The sequence below is a fragment of the Bos javanicus genome, chromosome 13, assembly GCF_032452875.1.
Source record: "Bos javanicus breed banteng chromosome 13, ARS-OSU_banteng_1.0, whole genome shotgun sequence".
Lineage (NCBI taxonomy): Eukaryota > Metazoa > Chordata > Mammalia > Artiodactyla > Bovidae > Bos > Bos javanicus.
In genome coordinates, this window is record NC_083880.1 from 24897862 (window position 1) to 24914000 (window position 16139).

The 16139-nt window shown below is 40.0% G+C and overlaps 1 non-coding gene across 1 annotated transcript; it reads right to left on the bottom strand.

Moving 5' to 3' along the window:
• Nucleotides 1–10726: 10726 nt before the first annotated feature.
• On the bottom strand, nucleotides 10727–10798 carry TRNAW-CCA (transfer RNA tryptophan (anticodon CCA)). The gene has a single exon. It is a non-coding gene; the product is annotated as a tRNA-Trp (tRNA).
• Between the last annotated feature and the right edge of the window lie 5341 nt (nucleotides 10799–16139).

The window sequence follows — 16139 nt, forward strand, 5'->3', positions numbered from 1 at the left end:
CAACCCCATGGACTGTAGCCTACCAGGTTCCTCCATCCATGGGATTTTCCAGGCAAGAATACTGGAGTGGGTTGCCATTTCCTTCTCCAGGAGATCTTCCCAACCCAGGGATTGAACCCTGGTCTCCCGCGTTGTAGGCAGTGCATTACCATCTGAGCCACCAGCGTCTAATGGTTAGTAAAGGTCTACATAGAAAATAGTTATAAACCATACAAAAGTCCTATGGTGACTGCAGCTATGAAATTAAAAGGCACTTCTTGGAAGAAAAGCTATGATAAACCTAGAGAGTGTACTAAAAAGCAGGAATGTCACTTTGCCAACAAAGGTCTGTATAGTCAAGGCTATAGAGTTGGACCATAAAGAAGGCTGAGCATGGAAGAAATGATGCTTTTGAACTGTGGTGCTGGAGGAGACCCTTGAGAGTACCTTGGAGAGCAAAGAGATCAAACCCAGCAATCTTAAAGGAAGTTAATCCTGAATATTCATTGGAAGGACTGATGCTAAAGCAGAAGCTCCAGTACTTTGGCGACCTGATGCAAAGAACTGACTCATTGGAAAAGACCCTGATGCTGGTAAAGATTGAGGGCTGGAGAAAAAGGGGCGACAGAGGATGAGATGGTTGGGTGGAATCATCGACTCAATGGACATGAGTTTGAGCAGACTGTGGGAGATAATAAAAGACAGGGAAGCCTGGTGTGCTGCAGTCCATGAGGTCACAAAGAGTTGGACATGACTTAGCAACTGAACAATAACAAATACCCACTTTATGAAACACAGTTAACCATTTTTCTGGGCAGTTTCCCATCCTTCTCTACAGGTGTCTGTCTGAAGAAAATACGCATAGACTGTGTGCCTCCGATGTCTGTTCTTTTAAAAAGAGAGAGAGAAAAGGGAAAAAACACTAAGGGAGCTACTTGGCAGGTAGAAGAAAATTTCATGTAGAAAAACAACCGGACTAAAATCCCATTAAGGCTTCCTGATTTATTTCAGGGACTCAGACTGTGTAAGTGTTTCTTTAATTATGTATGTATTTGTTTTAAATCCATATTTTACCCATACACACGACATGGTGGAGTTTTAATTCACGCTGCCCATTATAACAAATTTTTAGGCAGATGCAATTGACGTCTTCACCTTCCAAAGAAATTAAAAAGCAATAATATAGAACAGCTTTGTGCAGAAATTATCACTGCTAAATGTTGTTTTCCTCTTTCTTTTCCTTTTTTATTATTCTAATACTTACCTGACAGGACTTTATCATCACATAACAGTCTACATATAGACTCTTCAAGTGTCCATAAAAATCCATCTTTATATGGTTAAAAGGTTTGGATAATATTTTGACTTCTAGGGATGGGTTCTGGGAGAAACTTTGTAAGATCACTCTATTTAATCCTAGTAGAATTAAAATATAAAGGACAAATGTGTATACATGAATAATGAAGCCCATTTGTGTCTTGAAAAAATATAGTTAAAAATATTTCAAAAGAAATCTTTGTTTAGCTGCCAAAAGTCTGGATTATGAGTTTTAAGCAGTGAATATTGATCTCATTAGCTAATTCCCTATTTCTACTTGTAATTAGAGTAATCACATTATGTGCAATCAGTAGATAAACATTCCAACCTTTTCTTTGAGCCAGTCCTTTACATTGCATTCCATACCAAAGCTTTTCACCTAATTGCACAAAGCAGTAAAAGTAACATTTTTGCATCTCATAATCTTTCCTCTCTGACTCTCTTTTTTCAACAAGAGATAGTAATAGGTGGTGACTGCAGTTGCATTAAAAATGTAAAATTACCACTAAATTCCTTCATTCTTTCAGTAGTTTGTGTTGAGTGCCTTACCATGGGACTGTTCCTGTTCTTGGCAAGGTGACGTAGCAGGAAACTAAACAAAGATTCTGCCTTCATGGAGCTTAAACTCTCATGTAAGGATACAAACAGTAAATAAGGTAACTATGTAGGTGACATCTTAAATGGTGATGACTAATAAGGGGAAAGTTAAGAAGAAACGTCTACATAAGGGGAAATGCACCCAATCCAATTTTGGATAATTGAGGATTTATTGCCTTCCCACCAATACCCAGCCCTGACAGAGAAGAGAATCTTTTTCCTTAACTCATCAACTTGGATTTCTCCAAGGCTGGTCATTTACTCAGTTACCTTTCACCCATGGCAACATGGAACAGAGACTTTCCAACATGTCTGTGACCTAATCTGATAAGCTTTTCTGAGTTCTTATATCCAAAATTATATTAAACTTTGTCAGTGTGTTTGCCTTCATGATGTTGGTTGGACTGTTTACTGCTGGTACCAGTAGAAACATGAGAAGTTAGTCTGTTAGCAGATAAGGACTCAGATCCTAGAGAAAACTGCCTTGGTTCAAATCCCAGCTGTCACCAGCTGTGTGACCACAGGCAAGATGCTGAACTTCTCTGTGCTTCAGTATCTTCAGCTGTAGAGTAAGGACGATGATGCCTCATAGGGTTGTTGTGTTAGTGCGTACACAATACACTCAGACAGTGCTTGACACATTGTTTATTAAATTATACAGAGAAGACCACTTATGGTATTTGTTCAGCAGAGTTTCAAATTAGGGTTGGGTTGAATGTTATAGTTCAATACCATAACCAAATGCTATTTTGTTTAGTATTTTGAAGTGATACTGGATTAAGTGACGTTTTGTTTTAAATTTAAAGAAATGAGAGATGGCATATCTCTTAGTTATGTTGAGGTTTTGAAAAGAAAGCCGAGTCCCTATATATCAGAAAAGTTTTATTTGTTCTTTACTCTTTACTATCATTTTCCATCCACTAGAAGTTAAGCTTCATGAGGGCAAGGGTTTTATTTTGTTCTGTCTCTGTTTTCGCTTTGTTCTTGTTTTGTTTTGTATATAGATATATCCCAAATGGCTAGAATAGAGTTTGGCACATGGTAAGCATTCAATAAATTGGATGAATAAATGAACAAAGAATGAATGAATGAACAAATGATGAATGAATGAAATACCTGTAAACAGAAGTCTGAGGAGCCAGTTTAATTCTGGCTTAGTCAGTAATTCTGATAGGATTTTATTACTTATCTATCTGTAAACTTTACTCATTCTTGGAACTTTGATTGAATGCAAATCTATTATAAGGCAATCTGCTAGACTGTGAGCCCTCAACAGGCTCACAGGTTGGGAGCATAGGTATTAAAGGGGCATTTAAAAAAATAACCAAAGGTAGAAAGAGCTAGATGTTTTGAAAAGAAAAAAAGTGAATGAAGTAAAGTGGGAGAGAGAACTGGAAGAGTCAGAGAAGATTCTTTATTGGCCTTTTGTCTTTTAGGAATAGTTGGGCTGATTCCCAAGATCCTCCCCTGAAGTCTTCTTCAATAAATCTTTGAAAACTTAAGGTGTTTGTCAAGTTCACAGACCCTGTGAAAGCCTGACAGAAAATACATGGGAGTGCTAGTAAAACACAATACCGTCGTGTGCAAAAGCAAATAAGCAGTGAGAGGACAGTTGTTTTCTAGGGGACTCGGATGAGATTTTGTAAGTCTGATTATTTTTCAGTTGATTCATCTATATTTACACCTCCAGTTGTTTTGTTGCTTCTCAGAGTTATTTATGTTATTTAATTTGTAGAAGTACACAAGATTGTATGACATATGCAGAGTGAGAATGCGATTCTCTGACAATGATTACTTGTATTCTCCTGGAATAACATTACAAATGCATTAAATCCAGATACCCACCAAGAAATTGCAGCTATAAATTTCATTTACCAGAAAAGTAGACATCAACATTTCTTTATTTTTTACTTTTCTTAGATTTAATCTTTATAAAATTGAAGAAAAGATTGTCTCTTTTTTTCAAAGCAACTCGGCTGAAAGTCAGTTATGCTCTTGACAATGCAAATCCTGTGAATGAAATTTTATTTTGAACAGTTGAAGAGTGGTCAGTGTTGTGCAGATAAAGCAATGGAGAAATAGCAGATGAGAAAATTGTAACTTCTAGATAATTAAAATTCTCTGGTTTGTTTGCTAAGCCATTTTCAGCTGCACAGGAAGTCAGTTCCGTGGGAGAGCATTATAGTCTAGAATCAGAATGACAACAGCTGATGTTTACTGAACACTTTCTGTATGTGAAACACTCTTCCAAGACTCTAAATTGTTAAACTCATTGGATCCTTATAATAACCATGGGAGGCTGATGATTTTCTTATCTCAATCATATAGATTAATAAATCAGATGAGAGGCATTAGGGGAACTGCAGTCTTCCAGGACTAGTCAGTATCAGAGCAGAAATTTGAAACAAGATCCCTCCCTCTTTAACTCTTTGACCCCAGAGGACTTAGTACCAAAGGTATTGACCCACCAGGCAAATAGTAGTTATGTAGTAGTTATAACTATGGCAACTATCCAGCTTCTGTCTACAAAGTTTTAGGGCTTTTTTCCTCCATAAGATTATTAGGATATTTTGGTAATTCCTACATTGAAGTGCTGTGAGAATTTTTTGATTGCCTTATGAGTAGGCGGCAGTTACAATTAAGCTCAAATGCTGTATAGTGGAGTACTTCAACATTTTTTCTTGTATGTTTTCATAGTGTTATCTTTACATTTCATCAATTCTGATCCACAGAAGTTTTAAAGACATAAATGATAAGACTCAATTGCAGGCAGGAGGACAGGGGGAAAGAAATATTTATTGAACATGTAATTAGGCCAGGCCCATGCCAGGGCCTTTACTGGTATTATTTCAAACAAAACACAAAGTAATTCTATTATTCATTAATTTATTCACTGGGGATGGTGATGGAAATGAATTTCAAGTTGGGGAGAGGCAGATGAAAATGGGGTAGTTCAGAGACTGGGATGGGGCTGAGGCTGGGCCCAAGGATACAGAAAAGGAAGGGATGGGGTGGTTTTGTGTTTGGGGACGGGAAGAGGTTGGAGACAACACATCACCATCTGGCATATTATATGTATTATTTACTTGCTTTTTGTCTCTTTCCCCTTACTGGAATGTAAGCTCCATGATAACTCAGATTTTTTTTTCTTTTATTTACTATTGCATTTCCACAGTCTAAAATAAGTCCTGAGATACAGTAGGCATAAATACTTATTGAATGACTGAATGGATGATTTACAGATATTCATTTTGCTGTGCCATTAATGGAGTGTCCATGATAAAAGAAACTGCCTTGGCTCTTAACAAACTTCCAGTTGAGAAATGAACACATAAACGGGATATTACCATTGATGTGAAAGGTACAAGTGAAATCCGGGACGAGAAGAACCTGTGTGATCATGTGAACCTAATCCAGCCGTAGGAAGGCAGGATGGCCTTCTTAGAAGAGGCAAGAGCATCTGAGCTGACACCTAAAGCAAGAGATCTGTACCAGGAAAGCTGGAGGGAAGGATATTTCAGTCAAAGGAAACAGTAAGAAAAAGACTGGCAAGAGGAAGCTGTGTTCACTTACTTAGGACAACAGAGATTCATTTTGTGGACTGAAATGTACATTCAATCAATGTGGCTTAAAAGGCTGGAAGAATTCATGTGCCATTTGAAAAGGGTGATTTTCTCCTGGGAAATAGCTTGCACACAGGGATTATCATCCTTGTTCCAAGAGAATAATTGCTCAGCAATTGTTGGGCCAAATTCTATAATAAGCAGAGACTAAGTGGTGGAAGATTGGCTTGCATCCAGCCAATACCATGTGGATATGCAAGCTCATTCTACATCACCTGTTGGCCAGCTTTGCCTTCTTCTGGGGACTTCATTTGTCGTTACCCATAGAACCATGGATTTTTTGAGTGGAAACTATTCTGTCCTCTTATTTTACATTTCTGCTATAACCATCACCACCCATGCACTCTAGAGCAATGTCTGCCCATCATTTCTGTGTGCTCAGCAGGTGTTTTCCAAAGGTAGGAACATAGTGAAATTCCAGCTTGTAAAAGGCAGTCCTGTTGTGATCTGTTCCTAAAACCATGGGGGCTCTAACAGTGTCCACTGCTGAGAGAAACTGCCCCCAGCTGAATGCTATAAGCAGGGCAGTTCTAAAGACCTGGCGTCAGCTGAGGATTCAGGAGTTTTTCTATCTTATCAGGATGAACAAGACTCTTCTTCATACTCTTCCTGGCCAGTGTCTTCCATCTAGGAGCAAGGTACTAGGATCTGGAAAATCTGAGTCTCAGCTTTAGCTCTGCCATTTAGAATTCCTTAGTCTTTGTGAGCCTCAGTCTCCTAATCTATGAAATGGGGATAGTAACATTGGACTTGCCAACTTCCTAGTGTTGTCGGAAGGAACAAATGAGATAATGTGTATGAACATAACCTGTAAACCTTAAACCATTTCCTAAATGTAAGCTGTTAATGTTTTATTATTATCCGTGGATTGAGACTCAATTGGGTGTCTTTACTCAGCTCTCTGACTGTGACCAGCCATCATTTCAGGTGGGAGGATTTGACGCAGTGGTAAAAATGTATGACTGAATGTCAGCAGTACCTGTGTATGACTGGACTGCCTGTGCGCACAAAGTGGTGAAGGGCAACAGCAGATACCGGGGATTTCACACAAGGGGTTCTGTTAATGTCACTTCTTGTCTACTGTCTGGGAGAAGACATTTGAGAAATTCTATTTGATAAGATTGCAAATATTTTTAAAAAGCTAACTTTAGGATGGGGCTCTTAGTGAAAGTGAGGTACATGGTCTAGAACTGGGGTCCCCAACCTCTGGGATCTAATGCCTGATGATCTGAGGTGAAGTTGATATAATAATAGAAATAAAGTGCATAATGACTGTAATGTGCTTTAATCACCCCCCAAAACATCTCCCACCCATGCCCTGGTCTGTGGGAAAATTGTCTTCCACAAAACTGGCTCTTGGTGCCAAAAACGCTAGGGACCCTGGTCTGGAAGGTATCACATCATGGCTAAGAGTTTGGGCTCTGAAATCTGCCCAATGCTCTAACATGGTGTTGACATTGGGGTTGTATTTGCTTACGCTTCAGGAGCAAATTAATCTTGAAATATCTATGGGTTAACATACTGTAAGTATATTTATCTTTTATGTAAAATCTGATCCAGGTCAATAATGGCTCTCTTCCATCTCCAGTGTCTCAAGAATTCAGGCTCCTCCCAAATTGAGACATTGCTGTCTCAACATGCAGCTTTCAAATTTGCAAAGAAAAGGGAAAAAGTTAGTATAGAATTGACACACTGGCTCTTGAATGCCTTGGCCTCTATGTGTCACCCATCATTTCTTTAAAACAAAACAATTTATTTGGCTGTGCCGGGTCTTATTGCAGCTCTCAGAATCTTCAACCTTCATTGAAACTTGCGAACTTTTAGTGGCGGCCTGGGGGATCCAGTTCCCTGACACGGGATCCAACCCAAGCCCCCTACATTGGGAGTGCAGAGTCTTGGCCGCTGGACCACCAGGGAAGTCTTGTCACTCATCATTCCTATCTATCCATGTTTCATTGGCTAGAAAAGTCTTATGGTTTTGACTAACTACCAGAGTCTGAGTAGCACAGTTCTCCTGTGTTGCCAAGAAGTAGGAGAGAATCCATATGGAGAAGCACTAAGGGTCTTTACTGTAGCCAGCTTCACCCCCTTCTTAGCCAAGTGGGTTTTGGCAAGTTAGGTTTCTTTATGTATTATATAGAAGTAATAATAACATCTGCCTTGTGTGGCTATTACTCTGATAGATCAAATGAAGTGATGAATCTAAAACACTTAGCATAATACCTGACACAGAATAAATGTTTAGCTATTATTATTGTTATTGGTGAACTGATTGACCTAATACTCAATTGTATACAGAGCTGACTTCTGAATTAATTGGTGGAGAAACTTCTGCAGAAGAATCAGTTCATTTCCAGGAGGTTTTGAGTGTTTTCCCAACAAAAATGAAAACATTATGGGTTTCAAAATTTATAAATGAAGCTCTTCTCTTGCTATGAAACCAATACTTTCTTGATTTAGGTCAGTTTTATCCAAAGGCCAGATGAAAATGTATTTGTGTGATAAGATATCAGCTCTTTGAAGAGTTTGTCATTTTCTGCATCCATTGAACAAGGCTGCAGTGTGATTTTTTTTTTTTTTTCAACCGGCTCTTTGGTTTGTCTTTAAAACCTTCTGGGGCTTTCGTCCTCTAGTAATTCAACTGCCGGAATGATTAGAGCAGATGTGCTCAGCAAGCAGGAACATTCTTATGCAACCTGGCCATTGGTTCACTCCTCAATGAAAAGGGAGGGAAATGAACATATACTGATTACCTGCTCTGCACTGAGCACCTGATGTATCATTTCATTTAATCATCACAGCACATTGGTGAGGTTGGTACCATCCTTCCATTTACAGATGAGAAAACTGGGTCTCAAGAGGGTCCAGACACTGGCTCAAGGTCTCAAAGCTAAATGGCAGGGCTTGGATTTGAGCCATGCTTTGAGGGGAGAAAACAATAGAAAGAATATACACTTTGCAGTGAAGAAGAGCTGCACTTGAACCCTGGCTTTGCACTTACAATACTGGATCTAGATGAAGTAACTTAATCCAATCTATCTATCTCTGTATAATGAAGATGATAATACCACCAACAGTGGCAGCTAACACGTGGAGGGCTTATTGGAAGGGTTTTCACATAGGGCTTACAATTCCAAGTTCTTTTAATGTGCGTTTTGGATATTAACCCACTTAGTCTATGTAACTATCTCATTGAGATGGGCAATGTCAGAACCCCTGTTTTACAGAAGACAAAACTGAAACACTCAAGGATTAAGCATCTTGCCCAAGGTCACATGGCTAATAAGCAGCAGAGTGTGAATTCAAACCCATGCATTCTGATTCCCCCAGTGTGAGTCCTCCGCTCCAACCTGTCCTCCACTGAAGGTAATGCATTCATTCAGAACAGATTAGAGAACACTCGAAGTGCAGTGCCCACCCATGGGAGGGCCTCCGCAGATACACCTCATTATCATCATCACCTTCCCACGCTACAATACTGAGGTGATAGTTCCAGAGGGGTCTCTTCCCTCTGAGAAGGTGATCTGGGGACCACTGACCAATGATGAATGACTTTTCACTGCATTTATCCATCAAAAGGCTTCTCTCCCACCCTTTATAGTGTCTTGGATGCTATCCCTATAGACCAGGCATTTGTAATCACTCTCATCATAAGGAACTAGTGTTTGGGATGGGATTGTCCAGCCTCCATTAGTCTGCATCGGGCAGCTTGTCTGCCCTATGGAAAGGCTGTGCGTGATGAAATGAAGGAGATTGAGGAAGCAAATCCTGGCATTTGAGACCATCCAACAAATGGCGAGATGTCTGGAGAGTATAATCGCTTGGAGATTTTATCATATATTTGGTTTTTGCTAATGGAGAACCTAACTATAAACCTCTTAAGTTGATTTGCCATTATTTCTGTAGTTAGCCCAAGTTGTTAAGGATGGTTTCTCATTTTCTTTCAGTCCATTTCATCACAGAAATCTAAGAGATGAAGAGAGATTCTATTTTCAGATGAGCAGTTAAATGGACAGGAACAGTAAGAGAAAATGTGGAAGGCCCAAGATCTTTAGATTAGATATGGCATCTGATAAATTTGGAGGAAACACTGAAAGAGGGAACTACATGCTAGCTGAACAGAAAGAAAATAAGCTTTATTGACTATGTAGATCAGTATAGTAAGTTACTACAGAAATATTTTCCAAACCTCCAGGCAAAAGCCCAGACTCAACAAAGACAAATAACTCTCAGAGTCATTTTGTTTGGTGAATCCATAAGAGAGCTACAACTTATGAACACCTTTAATGGTCCCATTTTATTTTTTTAAAATTTTTGGCCAGGCCACAAGGCATGTAGGATCTAGTTCCCTAACCCCAAGGATTGAACCCTAGCCCCTTGTATTGGAAGCATGAAGTTTAACCACTGGACCACCAGAGAAGTCTCTAATGATCCCATTTTAATTTTCTTCCTGTCTAAAACTGAATTTAAAAAGTAAAAACTGGGATTCAGTGAGAAAGAAATCTTTCTTGGTACTTTTGTGCTCATAGATCTTTGACAGATTTTTACCCCACATTTAAGCATTTAAGGCCTAAAAAATATACAGTACACACACGCACACACACGCACATCTTAGCATTATTGTATATCACGTGAGTGGCTGCATGTCCTTGGTAACTTAGGGGAACCTTTTGTTGTTATTGTTGTTCAGTCACCCAGTCATGTCCAGCTCTTTGCAACCCCCATGGACTTCAACACACCAGGCCTCCCTGTCCCTCACCATCTCCTAGAGTTTCCCCAAGTTCATGTTCATTGCATCGGTGATGCCATCCAGCCATCTGATTCTCTGATGCCCTCTTCTCCTTCTGCCCTCAATCTTTCCCAGCATCAGGGACTTTTCCAATGAGTTGACTGTTCACATCAGATGACCAAAATACTGGAGCTTCAGCTTGAGCATAAGTCCTTCCAGTGAATATTCAGGGTTGCTCTCACTTAAGATTGACTGGTTTTATTTTCTTGCTGTCCAAGGGACTTTCAGGAGTCTCCTCCAGCACCACAGTTTGAAGGCATCAATTCTTTGGCACTCTGTCTAACCTTTTTTTTTTTGAAGTCGCTCAGTCGTGTCTGACTCTTTGCGACCCCATGGACTGTAGCCTACCAGGCTCCTCCGTCCATGGGATTTTCCAGGCAAGAATACTGGAGTGGGTTGCCATTTCCTTCTCCAGGGGATCTTCCCAACCCAGGGATTGAACCCGGGTCTCCCGCATTGGAGGCAGATGCTTTAACCTCTCAGCCACCAGGGAAGCCGTGTCTAACCTTACAATAGTTCAATTTAATATGCGTCCTTGAAGACATATTATATTCAAAGCAGTAGGCTAATTGCCTCACTGCATTAGCCTCGAGGCACGTTCTTATCAGTTACCAAATCCTGTGGAGTCTACCGTGAGGACCCTCCCCACCTCTCCCCCTCCCTGCTGTCCCTTTACCCTCAGGTCCTGTTTCTAACCCCCTCCCCGAGCCTCTTCCCTTCCTTTGAACAGGCGTCTGTCCTTTAAAATGTCAGTCTCGTCATGCTCCTCCCCCATTGAGAACTCTTCCAGTGGGGAAGCTGCTGTCAGTATCATGACGTCGCTCACCTTGACCCCATGGGGCCCGAGGAGCACTGCCTTCACGTAACTGGCCAGCACTTTGTTCTCCAGTCTCACTTGCTCTTGGACCTTTCCTCAGATGAGCCCTGTCCTCTCCTGCCAGATCTCCTCTGCCCACACGGATTTCCACCTCCATGTCTTCTAGCTCTTACACTTCTTATGAGCACTCTGTACTCACCACTGGGCTGATGTCTCCATCCTCACAGTTTATTTGTATAGTCAGTTGTATAATTAAGCTGCAAGTCCCACAAAAACATATTCACAGACCTTCATGAGGAGGTGATTGATTGCTGTATCCCCAGCATCTAAAACCCGGCCCCACACAGAGAGATGCTAAATATTTGTTCAGTGAGTAAGTGAAATAACTTACTGTTCTTGGAGAGAAAACAAATATTTGCAACTAAGCTAACAGAAAGCAGGAAAGAAAAGCCATCCTGGGGAGCCCCTGGGGTGGGGCTGAGGAACTCTCCATGGGTTAATGGGGACTTGTAAGGATGAGCATGCTTCCCCTGGAGGTTCAGTGGTAAAGAATCCATCTGTCAATGCAGGAGACAAAGGAGATGCAGATTTGATTCCTGGATCGGGAAGATCATCTGGAGGAGGAAATGGCAACCCACTCCAGTATTCTTGCTGGGAAAATCCCATGGACAGAGGAGCCACAATGGGCACGATTGAGCACATGCACACACGTGAGGATCTGTCCTTCACTATCTCCCAGAGTTTGCTCAAATTCATGTCCATTGAGTCAGTGATACTATTTTAAAAAATGGTCCACATTAAAAAGATCTTTGAAAAAGAGAGAGAAAAAGCTGGTGACCAAAGGCAGTCAAGCATGTGGCATTTTGAGGAATGAGAATTCTAGTAGAACTCAAACATCTTAAGGGTCTATATAGAGGCTAGTGGCTGGAAGGCAATGTGCCATCGGAGGTGGCCTTGAATGCCACACCAAGCCTATAAATATTAATAAAAGACAGGCTTTACCATTCTTGTGAAGGAGAATAGCATGACCCCAGATGATTTTAGCAATACTTTCTTAATGGGAAAAAAAAAAAAAGGAAAGAAATCTTGAACTCAGCTAACGGTGAGAATAAAGCAGGGAACAGATTCAAGAGAGAGTGCAAAAGCGAGATTTCTTCTCACATTGAAATCAAATGCAGGTTTCATGTGAGAATTTCTTGAGAATAACTGTGACTTTTCCCCTGTGAATGATTCATTCATTTGAAACAACTCTTTCTAACTTTTCTAGGAAGTGAGAGAAAGAGAGAGATAGAGAAAGATTGGTTGACTGTTCTGGTTGCAAGAGAGATGAACTTTAACCCAATGAGTTTAGGCAAAATGGAGACTGTGTTGGCAGCCTGCTGTGCCATAGGAAGACCAACTTGCTGCTGGAGGCTCTTACTTCTTGTCATCCTTCATCTTTGTTTTACGTTGGGTATCAGTTTCACTCTCTTAGGCACTTTCTGGGCTTTTTCTTACAAAGGTTGTCACCATACTTTCTTTTCTTATTTTCGACCATAGGGCATGTGGGATTTTGTTTCCCCAGCCAAGGATCCAACCCAGGCCCTCGACAGTGAAAGCACAGAGTCCCAACCTCTGGGCCCCAGGGAATTCCTCATGATGCTTGCTTTCGATGTTGCTTGAAAATTCTTAGAAAAGAGCTCTCAGTGGCCTAGTTGGGCTGTACATCTATTCTTGGAGCCCAGAAGAGGTGTTCTATGACAGCCTCTCTCTAGAACCATGAGCTTAACATTGTCTGATGGAATGGATTTCTAAACAAAGAGAGGTGCCATCAAGGAAAGAAGGAAAAGATCTGGTAAGACAAAACAATAAATGTCTCCTACATAGACTGTGGCATATAGCATCAGTGCTGAAAATGGTCATATGTTGGGAGGCCATTGATCAGGGTAGCTATTCACATGTCTCTTCCTGACATTCATTCACTTGTCTTAAAATAATCTAAAATACTTCTCCAGCGCCTGCTTGCAATTTGGATAAAAAATGGAAAAGCTTCCCCCCACCCCAACCTTTGCTGATGGATCATGGATTTGATTAACTAAATGACTATACTCTTCTTTTAATGAAGTTGGAGAGCAGTCTTTTCATTCCAGAAGGAAAACAATATTTGTGAAGAAAAGGAAATAGCTGAACACAGTATTTCTGCTTCTTCTGATTCTAATTTGTTTCATGGTTGAATAATGTCCTAGACAGACAAGGGGAAATAAATAACTGGAACCAATATTTCACTTAAGAAATTTAAGCAAAGCAAAACAAATACCTATTAAAGTTCCAGGAATCTAACCCAGTTTGACCCACTCTAATTGGTTCATTAAGGCTTTCTTCCTTTATATATGTTCAAAATAATTCATCTTAAAAGGAACAGATGAATATGGGCTAATTGCTCAATAGCTCATCTTATATTTCATGTAATCACTCTTACATTATTTATTTTATAATAGCAAATTAAGATTTGACAGCTGTAGATTTGAACAACTATATCTGAGGGCAGATAATTTAAAGCACATTATATTTAAAAGAGATATCTTGATATTCTTAGGAAAGCAAAACCACTAAAATATGATATTACAATGCATTAAGAATGTTCAAGCTATTTTTATGGATTATAAATTGCAGGATTTTTAAAATAAAGCCTCCAGGGAATTTTAGAATTTGCACTGGAAGCCGTTCTGTGGAATTCATAAAACACTTTAAAGATAGGAGTGTTTATGGGTCACAAAGGACTTCTGTAGGGTCCCATAAAAGTGCAATTTCCATAAAATATCAGATTAATACATTTTAATTTCTTTATCTTTGTGCCTTTCCTCCAGCTGTAACCTAACAACCATTCTCTCTTTTACTTTTAATGTTATGCTTCCTTATGGTTATATTCAGATGTTAATCTGTCCATTCATTATATTTCATGTGACCTTTTCCAGACCATGTTATCCAAAAATAATATTTGAAACGGCACTGAGAAACATTTTTGTGATGCTATCAGCCATCAGTGCCGTGAGTTGGAAGCAGGTTGAGATGAAGACTTTTAAAACATTTCTTAATAAGAATGTTATACAAGCAACAAATTTTGCTTAAAATTAGTTGCTATAAATTAGAAAGAAAACAACTCATTCAGCAATAATTGCATTCAAATTTGTTCCTGATTCTCTCTGTGTATACCATGGGTTGGCTGGTAAAAGTGCACTTTCTCCTGTGCTATCACACCTAGAAACGATCCTAAAAATAATCCATGCACTTTTTTTTTTAATGTGGCAAATCGAATTAAACAGATCTAATGAAGTCTAGGAAAACTGTTCTTTTGAGAAACAGCACCAGTTGATGGTGTGTGACTTTGCTAAGGCTACTGAACAAAGTATTGGTGACTGGATGGCTTCTACAGCTGAAGTGTAATGTCTCACAGCTCTGGAGGCAGAAATGCAAAATTATGGTGTCCACTGGGCTTCATCTTTCTGAGGGCTCTGACTGAAGGACTGGTTTCAAGACTCTCTCCTTGGATCAAAAATGGCTTTCTTCCTGTGTCTCTTCACATTGTCTTTCCTCTATGACATTGTACTTCCTCTATGAGTATCTATCTCTGTGTCCAGATTTCCCCTTCTTGAAATAACATCCTTGTAATAACCCCTGTGTCGGGTAGATCCCCTGGAAAAGGAAATAGCAACCCACTCCAGTATTCTTGCCTGGAGAACTCCATGGACAGAGGAGCCTGGTGGGCTACAGTCTGTGGGGTCACAAAGAGTTGGACACGACTGAGCGACTGACACTGTAATGACATCAGTCATATTGAATTAAGATCCACCCTGGTGGCCTCATTTTAAGTTCAGATGTACATCAAGGGGGCTTCCTCTGTGGCTCAGTGGTAAAGAATCCATCTGCAGTGCAGGAGATGCAGGTTGGATCCCTGAGTCAGGAAGATCCCCTGGAGGAGGCCATGGTAACTCACTCTAGTATTCTTGCCTGGAGAATCCCTGGACAGAGGAGCCTGGTGGTTACAGTCCGTGGGGTTGCAAAGAGTTGGACACAACTGAAATGACTTAGCACACACACATGTTCATGAAGGAACTCTGAATGAAGGTACTATGTACCATGTCTGAAATCTGATTATATTTAGAAAATTTGTGGCAGACTGAATGAACCCCTCCTTCCATTCCCGGTAGTACCATTTGTAAAACAACAAACAAAAACTATTCTTTACCTCAGTGAATTGTCTTGCCAGAGTCACCCTCTGAATATTCTAGAATTAAATATTGATTGATGGTCGATGAATTTTTATGATTATTTTGTTAAACAAGAATTTCCTTTCTTGTGAGAGAATTTACATTACGCTTCATGAGAAAATTACCACATTCGGCTTTCATACACATTTTGTCAAGATAATATTTTGCTTGAATTGAAAAGGTTCAATTTGAAAGGCTATGTATATGTCTGATTTTTCTCTGTCATAAAATTGAGATCACTTTGTCACCTGATGCTGAGTTAAGAGTTTGTATGTCCTTGTTCTTTAGGTACAAAGAGAGTTAAGTACAGGAGAAAAAAATAACTCTGAAGTGGGGAAAGGGAGTTATTAAAGAATTTTATCCTGATCATGATAATCATGAAAGTGAAAGTATTAGTCGCTCAGTCTTGTCCAACTCTTTCTGACCCCATGGTCTGTAGCTCCCCAGGCTCCTTTCTGTCCAAGGAATTCTCCAGGCAAGAATACTGGAGTGGGTAGCCTTTCCCTTCTCCAGGGGATCTTCCCTACCCAGAGATCAAACCCAGGTCTCCTGCATTGCAGACAGATTCTTTTACCATCTGAGCCACCAGAAAGAATTAGGTATGGGAGAAAAAAAATAGCTCTAAAGTGGGAAAAAAGAATTATTAAAGAATTCTATCCTGATCATGATAATCATACCTACCACTTACTGAGCACTTGCTCTGCACTATGAATATTGTCTGATCTAATCCTTGAAGCAGCCTGTTTTACAGATTATGAATCTAAGACTGG